At 41.5% G+C, this 15,917-nt stretch overlaps 9 non-coding genes and 8 pseudogenes across 9 annotated transcripts; 6 read left to right on the top strand and 11 right to left on the bottom strand.

Annotated features, from left to right (window-relative positions):
• Positions 1-3,944: 3,944 nt before the first annotated feature.
• LOC115004209 (uncharacterized) lies at positions 3,945-4,064 on the bottom strand (annotated as a pseudogene).
• A 348-nt stretch (positions 4,065-4,412) lies between these two features.
• On the bottom strand, positions 4,413-4,531 carry LOC115004194 (uncharacterized; annotated as a pseudogene).
• A 120-nt stretch (positions 4,532-4,651) lies between these two features.
• LOC115004216 (uncharacterized) lies at positions 4,652-4,770 on the bottom strand (annotated as a pseudogene).
• A 120-nt stretch (positions 4,771-4,890) lies between these two features.
• LOC115004204 (uncharacterized) lies at positions 4,891-4,999 on the bottom strand (annotated as a pseudogene).
• A 120-nt stretch (positions 5,000-5,119) lies between these two features.
• LOC115004193 (uncharacterized) lies at positions 5,120-5,238 on the bottom strand (annotated as a pseudogene).
• A 359-nt stretch (positions 5,239-5,597) lies between these two features.
• On the bottom strand, positions 5,598-5,716 carry LOC115004210 (uncharacterized; annotated as a pseudogene).
• A 120-nt stretch (positions 5,717-5,836) lies between these two features.
• LOC115004214 (uncharacterized) lies at positions 5,837-5,955 on the bottom strand (annotated as a pseudogene).
• Positions 5,956-6,075: 120 nt separating this feature from the next.
• On the bottom strand, positions 6,076-6,184 carry LOC115004202 (uncharacterized; annotated as a pseudogene).
• Positions 6,185-8,168: 1,984 nt separating this feature from the next.
• On the top strand, positions 8,169-8,271 carry trnay-gua (transfer RNA tyrosine (anticodon GUA)). Its single transcript has 2 exons — positions 8,169-8,205; positions 8,236-8,271. It is a non-coding gene; the product is annotated as a tRNA-Tyr (tRNA).
• A 495-nt stretch (positions 8,272-8,766) lies between these two features.
• Positions 8,767-8,869, top strand: trnay-gua (transfer RNA tyrosine (anticodon GUA)). The gene is made up of 2 exons: positions 8,767-8,803; positions 8,834-8,869. It is a non-coding gene; the product is annotated as a tRNA-Tyr (tRNA).
• A 196-nt stretch (positions 8,870-9,065) lies between these two features.
• trnay-gua (transfer RNA tyrosine (anticodon GUA)) lies at positions 9,066-9,168 on the top strand. The gene is made up of 2 exons: positions 9,066-9,102; positions 9,133-9,168. It is a non-coding gene; the product is annotated as a tRNA-Tyr (tRNA).
• Positions 9,169-10,247: 1,079 nt separating this feature from the next.
• On the top strand, positions 10,248-10,350 carry trnay-gua (transfer RNA tyrosine (anticodon GUA)). The gene is made up of 2 exons: positions 10,248-10,284; positions 10,315-10,350. It is a non-coding gene; the product is annotated as a tRNA-Tyr (tRNA).
• Positions 10,351-10,838: 488 nt separating this feature from the next.
• Positions 10,839-10,941, top strand: trnay-gua (transfer RNA tyrosine (anticodon GUA)). The gene is made up of 2 exons: positions 10,839-10,875; positions 10,906-10,941. It is a non-coding gene; the product is annotated as a tRNA-Tyr (tRNA).
• A 1,087-nt stretch (positions 10,942-12,028) lies between these two features.
• trnay-gua (transfer RNA tyrosine (anticodon GUA)) lies at positions 12,029-12,131 on the top strand. Its single transcript has 2 exons — positions 12,029-12,065; positions 12,096-12,131. It is a non-coding gene; the product is annotated as a tRNA-Tyr (tRNA).
• A 1,192-nt stretch (positions 12,132-13,323) lies between these two features.
• Positions 13,324-13,426, bottom strand: trnay-gua (transfer RNA tyrosine (anticodon GUA)). The gene is made up of 2 exons: positions 13,390-13,426; positions 13,324-13,359 (listed from the first exon to the last, which is right to left on the bottom strand). It is a non-coding gene; the product is annotated as a tRNA-Tyr (tRNA).
• A 558-nt stretch (positions 13,427-13,984) lies between these two features.
• trnan-guu (transfer RNA asparagine (anticodon GUU)) lies at positions 13,985-14,087 on the bottom strand. The gene is made up of 2 exons: positions 14,051-14,087; positions 13,985-14,020 (listed from the first exon to the last, which is right to left on the bottom strand). It is a non-coding gene; the product is annotated as a tRNA-Asn (tRNA).
• Positions 14,088-15,454: 1,367 nt separating this feature from the next.
• Positions 15,455-15,557, bottom strand: trnay-gua (transfer RNA tyrosine (anticodon GUA)). The gene is made up of 2 exons: positions 15,521-15,557; positions 15,455-15,490 (listed from the first exon to the last, which is right to left on the bottom strand). It is a non-coding gene; the product is annotated as a tRNA-Tyr (tRNA).
• Positions 15,558-15,917: the final 360 nt, after the last annotated feature.

The raw sequence follows: 15,917 nt of genomic DNA, 5'->3' as shown, positions 1-15,917 counted from the left end.
CCTACGAACATAATTTCTGATTTATCTATATTGACCTTTGCCCCTGATGCCCTACCGTACAACTCTACACTACCTAATACCTCGACTACACTTGCCCTATCTTTAACTGTAATTGTCGTATCATCTGCATACTGATATAATAAGCTAACTTGATCCCCCGGTAACTGTATACCACTAATCTTTTCATTTTGTTCTAATAATCCGGCTAAGGGCTCCGCTGACAACGAGTACAGCAAGGCCGAAAGCGGACATCCCTGCCTAATCGACCTCTCCAATCTAAATGTGTTTGTTACTATCCCATTTATTTTTACGCAACTAACAGCCTTATCATACATCATTCTAATCCACCCTACCAGCCTATGCCCAAACCTACTCTTTCTAACACTCTATACAGGTAACCATGGTTGACTCTATCAAAAGCTTTATTCAGGTCTAGACTCAAAACTATCCCTCCACTACCTCTTTTCATATAATCTATTGTATCCCTAATACTACTTATTGTGTCAGCTATATCCCTGCCTGGTATGCTGTAAGCCTGTTGGCTCCCTATCACTGACCCTATTACTTTCTTGATCCTGTTGGCTAATACCTTTGCTAGTATTTTATAGTCACAATTTAGCATACTCAGTGGCCTATAGTTCTCTAATCTATCTTTGCTTCCTTTCTTATAAATTATACCTATTAATCCTGTTGACATACTAGTCGGCATCTCCCTATTCCTTTCTACCCATTTAAACAATCTATCTAACACTGGCACTAGCTCATCTTTAAACTCTATAAAAAACTCTCCTATTAACCCATCCGTCCCTGGACTCCTATTCCTCCCCAACCCACATATAGCTGCTTCTATTTCACCTGTCCCTATCTCACCCTCACACATGTCTCTAGCTTCTACACTCACTCTAGCTTTCATCGTACTCAGCACTCGTTTCATACTCTCCTCATCAACTTCCTCTTCAGTGAATAAATCTCTATAAAACTCCTCCACTCTTTCCGCTATCCCTACAAAATCTGTTATACTTTCACCATTCTTCCCCACAACCTGCTCTAAATAATTATTTTTTTGTTTTGTCTTCTCTAAGCCTAAAAAGAAACGTGTGCATTTCTCACCCTCCATCGCATATCGAGCCCTACTTCTAACTATTGCTCCCTTACATTTCTTCTTCTCCAACTCCTCCAGTTCATCTTTTATTCTAACATAATTCTCTAAATTACTCCCTTCCTCCCTGTCCGCTTCTCTACCCAACTCTTCCTTCAACCGCCACTCTTTCTCTCTATCCTTCCTATTTCTACTTTTACTATACCTAATGCTTATTTCCTTAATCTCCTTTTTCATACCCTCCCACCATCCCCCGATATTTTCCCCATAGGTTTTCTCATTTTTCCACTTTGTTATACACTCCCTCACTTTCTCCTTATACTTTCCCTCAACTAGCACTGCTCCATTCATACACCACACTCCCCCTCCCCCCCCTCCTCTCACTCCCTTGCCCTAGCCTAAATTCCAACACCATGTGATCACTAAGTGCAGTTATTCTGTACTCTATCTTGCCTATTCTTTTCGCATATTCTTTCCGTACTCAGCACTAAATCTATACGGCTCTGCTTCAATACCCCACTCAACACTTGCTTCCGTGAAAAAACCCGGCCTTCCGGGTTCCTTTCTCTCCACACATCAATCAGCCCATTCACTCTCATAACTTCTCCCAGAATGCCTCTCGAGGAGTCATTCTTAAAGCACATACCAGCAGATACATCCATCCTTCCACACCACACATTAAAATCCCCCACAACCATACAGTTTTCTCCACTCATTCTCCCTAATCTTTCAAAGAACTATCTTCTCTCCTTCTCCTCATTTGGCGCATATATATTCAACAGCTTGATTTTTTCCCCCAGGTGCTCGAAATTAATCCCAATCACTCTCCCATCACCATCATCCTCATTTTTTCTCACATTCTCTACTGCTCCCTTCTTCACCAAAACCGCTACCCCTCTTGAATTCACACCCCCATAACTCACAAACACATCAACCATCCATTCACTCCTTACCTCCTGTACTAACACCTCATCCCAATGTGTCTCTTGTAAGCAGATAATATCCGATGAACATACTCTCAAGGCTTGCTGCCATCTGTTTGCAGTTTTTAATCCATTACCATTAAATGAGGTTATTTTTACCATCAAATATAGAAAATAGAATAAATAGATAAACACAAAGCATAACTTATTTAGTTTGCACAATCTTTTTCTTGTTCCTTGGCTGGCTCTTGATCTCTCTTCTCTTCTGCTTCGGTCTCTTTCTCGTTTCAGCCACCTTGCTCCAGGTCTTCCCCTTCACTGTCTGTAATGTCAGATATGTGTGGCTCTTTCCCCCCTACATTTACAATTGTTCCTTCTCCTTCACATCTCTCCTCAGACAGACCACTTATCCTTGTGTCTACGTTTGCTCCACTCCCCCCCTTGTCTTTCCTTTTCAGACCTCCAATGAGCTTTCTCAAGCCGCTCTCCACACTGCTCCCAGTGTGCTTTCTCACCTCATCTCCTCCCTCCTCCATCTGCATCTCCTCAACCACCATCCCGGCCTCCTCTTCTCCAGTCATCTCCCAATCTTCCTCCATTCTCTCGTCGTCCCTTGTAGACACGTCCGCAGTGACCTCCTCGCCTCTCTCACCAGCCTCCTCGTCCACAGCCTCCTCGTCTCCTCTCTCTCCAGCCTCCTCGTCCTCAGCCAGCCTCCTCGTCCTCAGCCTCCTCGTCCTCAGCCACCTCGTCCCCGTCCTCGCCCTCAACCTCCTCGTCCCCTTTCTCCCTCTCTCCGGCTGTCACGTCCTCCTTGTCCACATCTCTGGTCTCCTTGTCTCCCCTCTGGTCATCTCCAGTCGGCTGCCTTCCCTCATTTCCAGCTCCACCACCACACTCCCGTGCATAATGTCCCTGCTTTTTGCACTTGAAACAATAAAAACTCGGGCAGTCTCGGAGGATGTGACCAGGCTGTATGCATAGCCTGCAGACTTTCTTCTGTTTATCATGAATGACACGGAAGTATTCCGGTCCCGTTGCGGTCATGAACTTTGCCGAATATGGCAGCGATTGAACCTCTTTATTGAATTTCACTTTCATGTACCTTGTCCCGTCTGCAATGTCTGTGCCCGGCCACACCCTCCTTCTGATGGGTGAAACTGCCTTGACTCCCCACATGATCAGTTTCATTGTTATTTGCTCATCCGTTAAATATGCCAGCAGCCCAAGAAATGACACAACCATCTCGTCATTGATTAACTCTCTCCCGATTACATTTGTGCTCTTAATTTTGATCCCATCCAAGAGTCTATTTTTCCCTTCATCCTCCTTCATTGTGATTTCAAACTTTTTTTCTCCTATCACCCTGCATGCTACCAAGTTTCCACACAGTTCTTTTATCTTTTTAATCAATTCCATCACCGTAATATTATCTCCTCCCTCCATCTCCACACTTACAGTCAACCGTTGGCTATAAGTATTCTCTTTGTTAATGCCAAACTCAATTCCTTGATCCTCCTCTCTTTGTCCTGGTGCTCTTCCATTTATCACTGCCATACTCTCTGTCTGCAACATAACAAAACTAGGGAGAAACAAACTGTCCGCCGAACAGCAAAAGCTGCCGGGGAAGAAGCCCTACACTAAACACACTTATTCCCAAACAAAAGATTGAGGTTTAGTAACTTAATCGATAACCAAATAACAGACAAACTCACCACCTGCTCTCCCTAGCTGCTTGCTCCTACCTATTTCCTGGTTTGCTCAAAAAATGGGCGTTTTTAGAGTGGTATGGCCGTAATATGAAATAGAGCATATACACTTGCTGTTTCTAGAAGGTAAAACACAGTGAATTGTCTTTTCTTAATATACGCGGACAGTTCTATTCATGTCTATTCATTTTGCTAATTAAGAAGGAAACAAAATGCTTCCAGCACCAGGTTATCCCAGGGGGTCACCCATCCAAGTACTGACCCAGCCCAACTCTGCTTAGCTTCCAAGATCAGACGAGATCAGGGCGTTGTCAGTGTGTTATGGCCGTAATCTGAAATAGAACATATACACTTGCTGTTTATAGAAGGTAAAACACAATGAATGGTCTTTTCTTAATATACGCGGACAGTTCTATTCATGTCTTCATTTTGCTAATTAAGAAGGAAACAAAATGCTTAAAGCACGGGGTATTCCCAGTCGTCACCCATCCAAGTACTGACCCAGCCCAACTCTGCTTAGCTTCCGAAATCAGGCGCTGTCAGTGTGGTATGGCCGTAATATGAAATAGAGCATATACACTTGGTGTTTATTGAAGGTAAAACACAATGAATTGTCTTTTCTTAATATACGTGGACAGTTCTATTCATGTCTTCATTTTGCTAATTAAGAAGGAAACAAAATGCTTACAGCACGAGGTTATCCCAGGGGGTCACCCATCCAAGTACTGACCCAGCCCAACTCTGCTTAGCTTCCGAGATCAGACGAGATGGGGCGTTGTCAGTGTGTTATGGCCGTAACCTGAAATAGAACATATACACTTGCTGTTTATAGAAGGCAAAACACAGTGAATTGTCTTTTCTTAATATACGTGGACAGTTCTATTCATGTCTTCATTATGCTAATTAAGAGGGAAACAAGATGCTTAGAGCACGGGATGTTCCCAGGCGGTGACCCATCCAAGTACTGAGCCAGCCCAACTCTGCTTAGCTTCCGAGATCAGACGACATCGGGCTTTGTCAGTGTGATATGGCCGTAATCTGCAATAGAGCATATACACTTGCTGTTTATAGAAGGTAAAACACAATGAATGGTCTTTTCTTAATATACGCGGACAGTTCTATTCATGTCTTCATTTTGCTAATTAAGAAGGAAACAAAATGCTTACAGCACGGGGTATTCCCAGGCGGTCACCCATCCAAGTACTGACCCAGCCCAACTCTGCTTAGCTTCCGAGATCAGGCGTTGTCAGTGTGGTATGGCTGTAATATGAAATAGAGCATATACACTTGCTGTTTATTGAAGGTAAAACACAATGAATTGTCTTTTCTTAATATACGCAGACAGTTCTATTCATGTCTTCATTTTGCTAATTAAGAAGGAAACAAAATGCTTACAGCACCAGGTTATCCCAGGGGGTCACCCATCCAAGTACTGACCCAGCCCAACTCTGCTTAGCTTCCGAGATCAGACGAGATGGGGCGTTGTCAGTGTGTTAAGGCCGTAATCTGAAATAGAACATATACACTTGCTGTTTATTGAAGGTAAAACACAATGAATTGTCTTTTCTTAATATACGCGGACAGTTCTATTCATTTCTTCATTATGCTAATTAAGAGGGAAACAAGATGCTTAGAGCACAGGGTATTCCCAGGCGGTCACCCATCCAAGTACTGAGCCAGCACCACTCTGCTTAGCTTCCGAGATCAGACGACATCAGGCTTTGTCAGTGTGATATGGCCGTAATCTGCAAAAGAGAATATACACTTGCTGTTTATAGAAGGTAAAATACAATGAATTGTCTTTTCTTAATATACGCGGACAGTTCTATTCATGTCTTCATTTTGCAAATTAAGAAGGAAACAAAATGCTTACAGCACCTTGTATTTCCAGGCTGTCACCCAACCAAGTACTGACCCAGCCCAACTCTGCTTAGCTTCCGAGATCAGACGAGATCAGGCGTTGTCAGTTTGGTATGGCCGTAATATGAAATAGAGCATATACACTTGCTGTTTATAGAAGGCAAAACACAGTGAATTGTCTTTTCTTAATATACGTGGACAGTTCTATTCATGTCTTCATTATGCTAATTAAGAGGGAAACAAGATGCTTAGAGCACAGGATGTTCCCAGGCGGTGACCCATCCAAGTACTGAGCCAGCCCAACTCTGCTTAGCTTCCGAGATCAGACGACATCGGGCTTTGTCAGTGTGATATGGCCGTAATCTGCAGTAGAGCATATACACTTGCTGTTTATAGAAGGTAAAACACAATGAATTGTCTTTTCTTAATATACGCGGACAGTTCTATTCATGTCTTCATTTTGCTAATTAAGAAGGAAACAAAATGCTTAGAGCACCAGGTATTCCCAGGGGGTCACCCATCCAAGTACTGACCCAGCCCAACTCTGCTTAGCTTCCGAGATCAGGCGTTGTCAGTGTGGTATGGCCGTAATCTGAAATAGATCATATACACTTGCTGTTTATAGAAGTTAAAATACAGTGAATTGTCTTTTCTTAATATACGCGGACAGTTCTATTCATGTCTTCATTTCGCTAATTAAGAAGGAAACAAAATGCTTACAGCACCGGGTATTCCCAGGCGGTCACCCATCCAAGTACTGACCCAGCCCAACTCTGCTTAGCTTCCGAGATCAGACGAGATCGGGCGTTGTCTTTTTTTTTTTTTTTGTTCTTTTATTATCAAAAATCATAGAATATCACATTTTACATTATTGACAGTATTTTCACACACCGCTCAACTCCTTTTCCTGTATTCAACTTGCTACATGGAAAAGTAAAACATAACACAAGAATACCTTCATCAGTACATCCTTACACCAGTATCAAACTAGAGGTTTCTGGAAAAAAAAAAACTAAAGCAAAACAAAACACAAACAAAACAATACAAATTTAATAAATAATAATAAATAGAATGATTCAAACAGAAACCTTTTAACTGAACGACAGCTCATCAACATAACTTTCTCAAAGCAAATGATATCAGACAGAACCCGTACGCATCAATTCTATACATCGTCATTGTTATCCAAAATCTAACAACATCCTTCCATCATCCCCAATCGTAAGAAAAGTACACCCATTCACAAACCCCGCATCAAACTCCTCCTCACCGACATATTCATGGACTATATTAATATGTCTTGTCATTATGCTCCTAAATATACTCCATACATTAGCTTTTTTCTTTTCATAATGGACCATGTTTCTTCTAAGTTTTACTGCAAACCTCGCATGACTCAACGTGTAATTTAAAAAATCCACATTGCATCCTTTCACTTTCTCTCCCACTCTAAACAGCCACAACTCCTTCCATTCCATTCTCTCCACAAACTTCCCTCCCCAACATCTGCTAATCAACTCCTTTATTCTCATAAAGTACACCCCCAGTTCACAACATTCTGTAAACTCATGCATACATGTTTCAGTTTCCACACCACACACATCACATTCTTTTCTCACATTCACATCAAATCTACATATTATTAAATTATTGAACACCCTATTGTGACGTAATAAAAAGTCAAAATGTTCACACTCGATACTATTCCATTTTATCCTCAGATTCATCCATATTTTTCTCACCTTCATATCAGGCAGTACTCTTTCCCACACCTTCTCTACAGCCGGTCTCCTCACCACCTTCCCTCTTAATATTTTATACAACCCACTCGCTCTTACACTCATCAAATCTACTCTCCTATCCTCCTCTCCCACATACATTCCAACTTCACCTTCTTCTTTCACCTTCACTTCACTCTCAATCATCCTCCTCCATTCACTTGGCATCCCCTCTTTTATTTTTTCCACCATACCCTCCGCTGTGCCCAACCACATCACATCCCCTCTTTCCCTCACCTCATCAACCACCACTTGCGCCCCCATGAACCCCGGCACATACTCGTAAACTAAATCCTTAATTGAGAAGTCGTCATGAGAACCAATATCTCACCAGATCATATTTCAGGTAATGGTTGACTGTAGGTTGAGGACTGTAGGTCTATGATAACAATTATCCTTAGGTCGCTGGCTCGAAGGAGGTGTTTTTCACTTTCGAATGGAAAGGGATTGGTCTCGTTTTCCCGTTGATAGAGAGGAGAACTCTAGGTTGATAGTTTCAGTAATCCTCAGGTTGTTTATTCAATTTCACCTTGAAGTACATGCTTTTCTTTTCTTGCCCAATGTGTGTTAAGTATCATTTTCTGTATCACATGCCAATGCTGAACCATTCAGCACTCCATGCTCCCTTCAATAGCTTAGTTGGTAGAGTGGAGGACTGTAGGTTGATAATTGCAGTAATCCTCAGGTTGTTTATTCAATTTCACCTTGAAGTACATGCTTTTCTTTCCTTACCCAATGTGCGTTAAGTATCATTTTCTGTATTACACGCCAATGAGGAACCGTTCAGAACTCAATTCTCCCTTCAATAGCTCAGTTGGTAGAGTGGAGGACTGTAGGTTGAGGACTGTAGGTCTATGATAACAGTTATCCTTAGGTCGCTGGTTCAACTCCGGCTCGAAGGAGTTGTTTTTCCATTCCGAATGGAAAGGGATTGGCCTCGTTTTCCCGTTGATAGAGAGGAGAATTGTAGGTTGATAATTGCAGTAATCCTCAGGTTGTTTATTCAATTTCACCTTGAAGTACATGCTTTTCTTTTCTTGCCCAATGTGTGTTAAGTATCATTTTCTGTATCACACGCCAATGCTGAACCATTCAGCACTCCATGCTCCCTTCAATAGCTTAGTTGGTAGAGTGGAGGACTGTAGGTCTATGATAACAGTTGTCCTTAGGTCGCTGATTCAACTCTGTCTCGAAGGATGTGTTTTTTCATTCCAAAGGGATTGGCCTCTTTTTCCCGTTGATAGAGAGGAGAACTTTAGGTTGATAGTTTCAGTAATCCTCAGGTTGTTTATTCAATTTCACCTTGAAGTATATGCTTTTCTTTTCTTGCCCAATGTGTGTCAAGTATCATTTTCTGTATTACACACCAATGGTGAACCGTTCAGAACTCAATTCTCCCTTCGATAGCTCAGTTGGTAGAGTGGAGGACTGTAGGTTGAGGACTGTAGGTCTATGATAACAGTTATCCTTAGGTCGCTGGTTCAACTCAGGCTCGAAGGAGTGGTTTTTTTCATTCCGAATGGAAAGGGATTGGCCTTGTTTTCCCGTTGATAGAGAGGAGAACTGTTGGTTGATAATTGCAGTAATCCTGAGGTTGTTTATTCAATTTCACCTTGAAGTAAATCATTTTCTTTGTGTTTTAAGTATCATTTTCTGTATTACACACCAATGATGAACCGTTCAGATCTCCATGCTCCCTTCGATAGCTCAGTTGGTAGAGCGGAGCACTGTAGGTTGAGGACTGTAGGTCTATGATAACAGTTATCCTTAGGTCGCCAGTTCAACTCAGGCTCGAAGGAGTGGTTTTTTCCATTCCGAATGGAAAGGGATTGGCATCGTTTTCCGGTTGATAGAGAGGAGAACTGTAGGTTGATAATTGCAGTAATCCTCAGGTTGTTTATTCAATTTCACTTTAAGTACATGCTTTTCTTTTCTTGCCCAATGTGTGTTAAGTATCAATTTCTGTATCACACGCCAATGCTGAACCATTCAGCACTCCATGCTCCCTTCAATAGCTTAGTTGGTAGAGTGGAGGGCTGTAGGTCTATGATAACAGTTGTCCTTAGGTGGCTGATTCAACTCTGGCTTGAAGGATGTGTTTTTTCATTCCAAAGGCATTGGCCTCTTTTTCCCGTTGATAGAGAGGAGAACTCTAGGTTGATAGTTTCAGTAATCCTCAGGTTGTTTATTCAATTTCACCTTGAAGTACATGCTTTTCTTTCCTTGCCCAATGTGTGTTAAGTATCATTTTCTGTATTACACGTGAACCGTTCAGAACTCAATTCTCCCTTCGATAGCTCAGTTGGTAGAGTGGAAGACTGTAGGTCTATGGTAACAGTTATCCTTAGGTCGCTGATTCAACTCTGGCTCGAAGGATGTGTTTTTTTATTCCAAAGGGATTGGCCTCTTTTTCCCGTTGATAGAGAGGAGAACTCTAGTTTGATAGTTTCAGTAATCCTCAAGTTGTTTATTCAATTTCACCTTGAAGTTCATGCTTTCCTTTCCTTGCCCAATGTGTGTTAAGTATCATTTTCTGTATCACACGCCAATGCTGAACCATTCAGAACTCCATGCTCCCTTCAATAGCTTAGTTGGTAGAGTGGAGGACTGTAGGTTGAGGACTGTACTTCTATCATAACAATTATCCTTAGGTCGATGGTTCAACTCTGGCTCGAAGGAGGTGTTTTTCTATTCCGAATGGAAAGGGATTGGCCTCGTTTTCCCGTTGATAGAGAGGAGAACTGTAGGTTGATAATTGCAGTAATCCTCAGGTTGTTTATTCAATTTCACCTTGAAGTACATGCTTTTCTTTCCTTGCCCAATGTGTGTTAAGTATCATTTTCTGTATTACACGTGAACCGTTCAGAACTCAAATCTCCCTTCGATAGCTCAGTTGGTAGAGCGGAGGACTGTAAGTTGAGGACTGTAGGTCTATGATAATAGTTATCCTTAGGTCGCTGGTTCAACTCCGGCTCGAAGGAGTTGTTTTTCTATTCCGAATGGAAAGGTATTGTCCTCGTTTTCCTGTTGATAGAGAGGAGAACTGTAGGTTGATAATTGCAGTAATCCTCAGGTTGTTTATTCAATTTCACCTTGAAGTAAATGCTTTTCTTTCCTTACCCAATGTGCGTTAAGTATCATTTTCTGTATTACACGCCAATGCTGAACCATTCAGCTCTCCATGCTCCCTTCAATAGCTCAGTTGGTAGAGCGGAGTACTGTAGGTCTATGATAACAGTTATCCTTAGGTCGCCGATTCGTCTCTGGCTCGAAGGTTGTGTTTTTTCATTCCAAAGGGATTGGCCTCTTTTTCCCGTTGATAGAGAGGAGAACTCTAGGTTGATAGTTTCAGTAATCCTCAGGTTGTTTATTCAATTTCACCTTGAAGTACATGCTTTTCTTTCCTTGCCCAATGTGTGTTAAGTATCATTTTCTGTATTACACGTGAACCGTTCAGAACTCAATTCTCCCTTCGATAGCTCAGTTGGTAGAGCGGAGGACTGTAGGTTGAGGACTGTAGGTCTATGATAATAGTTATCCTTAGGTCGCTGGTTCAACTCCGGCTCGAAGGAGTAGTTTTTCTATTCCGAATGGAAAGGTATTGTGCTCGTTTTCCTGTTGATAGAGAGGAGAACTGTAGGTTGATAATTGCAGTAATCCTCAGGTTGTTTATTCAATTTCACCTTGAAGTAAATGCTTTTCTTTCCTTACCCAATGTAAGTTAAGTATCATTTTCTGTATTACACGCCAATGATGAACCGTTCAGAACTCCATGCTCCCTTTGATAGCTAGGTTTAATAGAATGGAGGACTGTAGGTTGAGGACTGTACGTCTATGATAACAATTATCCTTAGGTCGATGGTTCAACTCTGCCTCGAAGGAGGTGTTTTTCCCTTTCGAATGGAAAGGGATTGGCCTCGTTTTCCCGTTGATAGAGAGGAGAACTGTAGGTTGATAATTGCAGTAATCCTCAGGTTGTTTATTCAATTTCACCTTGAAGTACATGCTTTTTTTTCCTTTCCCAATGTGTGTTAAGTATCATTTTCTGTATCACACGCCAATGCTGAACCATTCACCACTCCATACTCCCTTCAATAGCTCAGTTGGTAGAGTGGAGGACTGTAGGTCTATGATAACAGTTATCCTTAGGTCGCTGATTCAACTCTGGCTCGAAGGATGTGTTTTTTCATTCCAAAGGGATTGGCCTCTTTTTCCCGTTGATAGAGAGGAGAACTCTTGTTTGATAGTTTCAGTAATCCTCAAGTTGTTTATTCAATTTCACCTTGAAGTTCATGCTTTTCTTTCCTTACCCAATGTGCGTTAAGTATCATTTTCTGTATCACACGCCAATGCTGAACCATTCACCACTCCATACTCCCTTCAATAGCTCAGTTGGTAGAGTGGAGTACTGTAGGTCTATGATAACAGTTATCCTTAGGTCACTGATTCATCTCTGGCTCGAAGGTTGTGTTTTTTCATTCCAAAGGGATTGGCCTCTTTTCCCCGTTGATAGAGAGGAGAACTCTAGGTTGATAGTTTCAGTAATCCTCAGGTTGTTTATTCAATTTCACCTTGAAGTACATGCTTTTCTTTCCTTGCCCAATGTGTGTTAAGTATCATTTTCTGTATTACACGTGAACTGTTCAGAACTCAATTCTCCCTTCGATAGCTCAGTTGGTAGAGCGGAGGACTGTAGGTTGAGGACTGTAGGTCTATGATAATAGTTATCCTTAGGTCACTGGTTCAACTCCGGCTCGAAGGAGTTGTTTTTCTATTCCAAAGGGATTGGCCTCTTTTTCCCGTTGATAGAGAGGAGAACTGTAGTTTGATAGTTTCAGTAATCCTCAAGTTGTTTATTCAATTTCACCTTGAAGTACATGCTTTTCTTTTCTTGCCCAATGTGTGTTAAGTATCATTTTCTGTATTACACGCCAATGGTGAACCGTTCAGAACTCATTTCTCCCTTCGATAGCTCATTTGGTAGAGCGGAGGACTGTAGGTCTATGATAACAGTTATCCTTAGGTCGCTGATTCAACTCTGGCTCGAAGGATGTGTTTTTTCATTCCAAAGGGATTGGCCTCTTTTTCCCGTTGATAGAGAGGAGAACTCTAGGTTGATAGTTTAAGTAATAGTAGTTCAAATCCCACTTCTGACAGCCAGTGTTTTTCACTGTAACCATTACCTGAAATATGATCCTGTGGGATATTGGTTCTCATGACGTCCCTTATTGCTAGTACAATTGATTTGGTTTGGTAAATATCACAATCTTTAAAAAAGTCATATTTCCTTGGGGATTTTAAACATCTGTTTTTTGTTCCTACCAAAATGCACAAAGACTTTAAGTGTATTCAATGTGTTTTTACGATTTTTTTTACCGTTGATACTAATTTTACAGTCAAGATGGCCGAGCGGTCTAAGTCTAAGGCGCTGCGTTCAGGTTGCAGTGTCCTTCCGAGGCGTGGGTTAAAATCTCACTTCTGACAGCCAGTGTTTTTCACTGTAACCATTACCTGAAATATGATCCTGTGGGATATTGGTTCTCATGACGTCCCTTATTGCTAGTACAATTGATTTGGTTTTGTAAAATTCAGAATCTTTCCAATGTCATATTTCCTTGGGGATTTTAAAGATCTATTTTTTGCTCTTATCAAAATGCATGAAAAAACACATCCTTCGAGCCAGAGTTGAATCAGCGACCTAAGGATAACTGTTATCATAGACCTACAGTCCTCCACTCTACCAACTAAGCTATTGAAGGGAGCATGGAGTTATGAATGGTTCATCATTGGCGTGTAATACAGAAAATGAAACATAACACACAAAGAAAAGCATGTACTTCAAGGTGAAATTGAATAAACAACCTGAGGATTACTGCAATTATCAACGTACAGTTCTCCTCTCTATCAACGGGAAAACGAGGCCAATCCCTTTCCATTCGGAATGGAAAAACAACTCCTTTGAGCCTGAGTTGAACCAGCGACCTAAGGATAACTGTTAGCATAGACCTACAGTCCTCAACCTACAGTCCTCCGCTCTACCAACTGAGCTATCGAAGGGAGCATGGAGGAACAGATGTTTAAAATCCCCAAGGAAATATGACTTTTTTAAAGATTGTGATATTTACCAACCAAATCAATTGTACTAGCAATAAGGGACGTCATGAGAACCAATATCCCACAGGATCATATTTAAGGTAATGGTTACAGTGAAAAACACTGGCTGTCAGAAGTGGGATTTGAACTACTATTACTTAAACTATCAACCTAGAGTTCTCCTCTCTATCAACGGGAAAAAGAGGCCAATCCCTTTGGAATGAAAAAACACATCCTTCGAGCCAGAGTTGAATCAGCGACCTAAGGATAACTGTTATCATAGACCTACAGTCCTCCGCTCTACCAAATGAGCTATCGAAGGGAGAATTGAGTTCTGAACGGTTCACCATTGGCGTGTAATACAGAAAATGATACTTAAGACACATTGGGCAAGAAAAGAAAAGCATGTACTTCAAGGTGAAATTGAATAAACAACTTGAGGATTACTGAAACTATCAAACTAGAGTTCTCCTCTCTATCAACGGGAAAAAGAGGCCAATCCCTTTGGAATAGAAAAACAACTCCTTCGAGTCGGAGTTGAACCAGCGACCTAAGGATAACTGTTATCATAGACTTACAGTCCTCAACCAACAGTCCTCTGCTGTACCAACTGAGCTATCGAAGGGAGAATTGAGTTCTGAACGGTTCACGTGTAATACAGAAAATGATACTTAACACACATTGGGCAAGGAAAGAAAAGCATGTACTTCAAGGTGAAATTGAATAAACAACCTGAGGATTACTGAAACTATCAACCTAGAATTCTCCTCTCTATCAACGGGAAAAAGAGGCCAATCCCTTTGAATTGAAAAAACACATCCTTCGAGCCAGAGATGAATCAGCGACCTAAGGATAACTGTTATCATAGACCTACAGTCCTCCACTCTACCAACTAAGATATTGAAGGGAGTATGGAGTTCTGAATGGTTCAGCATTGGCGTGTGATACAGAAAATGATACTTAACACACATTGGGCAAGGAAAGAAAAGCATGAACTTCAAGGTGAAATTGAATAAACAACTTGAGGATTACTGAAACTATCAAACTAGAGTTCTCCTCTCTATCAACGGGAAAAAGAGGCCAATCCCGTTGGAATGAAAAGACACATCCTTCGAGCCAGAGTTGAATCAGCGACCTAAAGATAACTGTTATCATAGACCTACAGTCCTCCACTCTGACAACTGAGCTATCGAAGGGAGAATTGAGTTCTGAACGGTTCACGTGTAATACAGAAAATGATACTTAACACACATTGGGCAAGGAAAGAAAAGCATGTACTTCAAGGTGAAATTGAATAAACAACCTGAGGATTACTGCAATTATCAACCTACAGTTCTCCTCTATATCAACGGGAAAACGAGGCCAATCCCTTTCGAAAGGGAAAAAACACCTCCTTCGAGCCAGAGTTGAACCATCGACCTAAGGATAACTGTTATCATAGACGTACAGTCCTCAACCTACAGTCCTCCATTCTACCAACCTAGCTATCAAAGGGAGCATGGAGTTCTGAACGGTTCATCATTGGCGTGTAATACAGAAAATGATACTTAACGCACATTGGGTAAGGAAAGAAAAGCATGTACTTCAAGGTGAAATTGAATAAACAACCTGAGGATTACTGCAATTATCAACCTAGAGTTCTCCTCTCTATCAACGGGAAAAAGAGGCCAATCCCTTTGAAAGGGAAAAACACCTCCTTCGAGCCAGAGTTGAACCATCGACATAAGGATAATTGTTATCATGGACGTACAGCCCTCAACCTACAGTCCTCCACTCTACCAAATGAGCTATCGAAGGGAGAATAGAGTTCTGAAAGGTTCATCATTGGCGTGTAATACAGAAAATGATACTTAAAACACAAAGAAAAGCATGTACTTCAAGGTGAAATTGAATAAACAACCTGAAGATCACTGCAGTTATCAACCTATAGTTTTCCTCTCTATCAACGGGAAAACGAGGCCAATCACTTTCCATTCCGAATGGAAAAACAACTCCTTCGAGCCGGTGCTGAACCAGCGACCTAAGGATAACTGTTATTATAGACCTACAGTCCTCAACCTACAGTCCTCCGCTCTACCAACTGAGCTATCGAAGGGAGCATGGAGTTCTGAACGGTTCATCATTGGCGTGTAATACAGAAAATGATACTTAACGCACATTGGGCAAGGAAAGAAAAGCATGTTCTTCAAGGTGAAATTGAATAAAGAACCTGAGGATTACTGAAACTATCAACCTAGAGCTCTCCTCTCTATCAACGGGAAAAAGAGGCCAATACCTTTGGAATGAAAAAACACATCCTTCGAGCCAGAGTTGAATCAGCGACCTAAGGACAACTGTTATCATAGACCTACAGTCCTCCACTCTACCAACTAAGCTATTGAAGGGAGCATGGAGTGCTGAATGGTTCAGCATTGGCGTGTGATACAGAAAATGATACTTAACACACATTGGGCAA

The sequence above is a fragment of the Cottoperca gobio genome, chromosome 24 (assembly GCF_900634415.1).
Source record: "Cottoperca gobio chromosome 24, fCotGob3.1, whole genome shotgun sequence".
NCBI classification, from domain to species: domain Eukaryota; kingdom Metazoa; phylum Chordata; class Actinopteri; order Perciformes; family Bovichtidae; genus Cottoperca; species Cottoperca gobio.
Note: the sequence above shows the minus strand (reverse complement) of the source record. Positions and strands in the feature narration are given on the sequence as shown.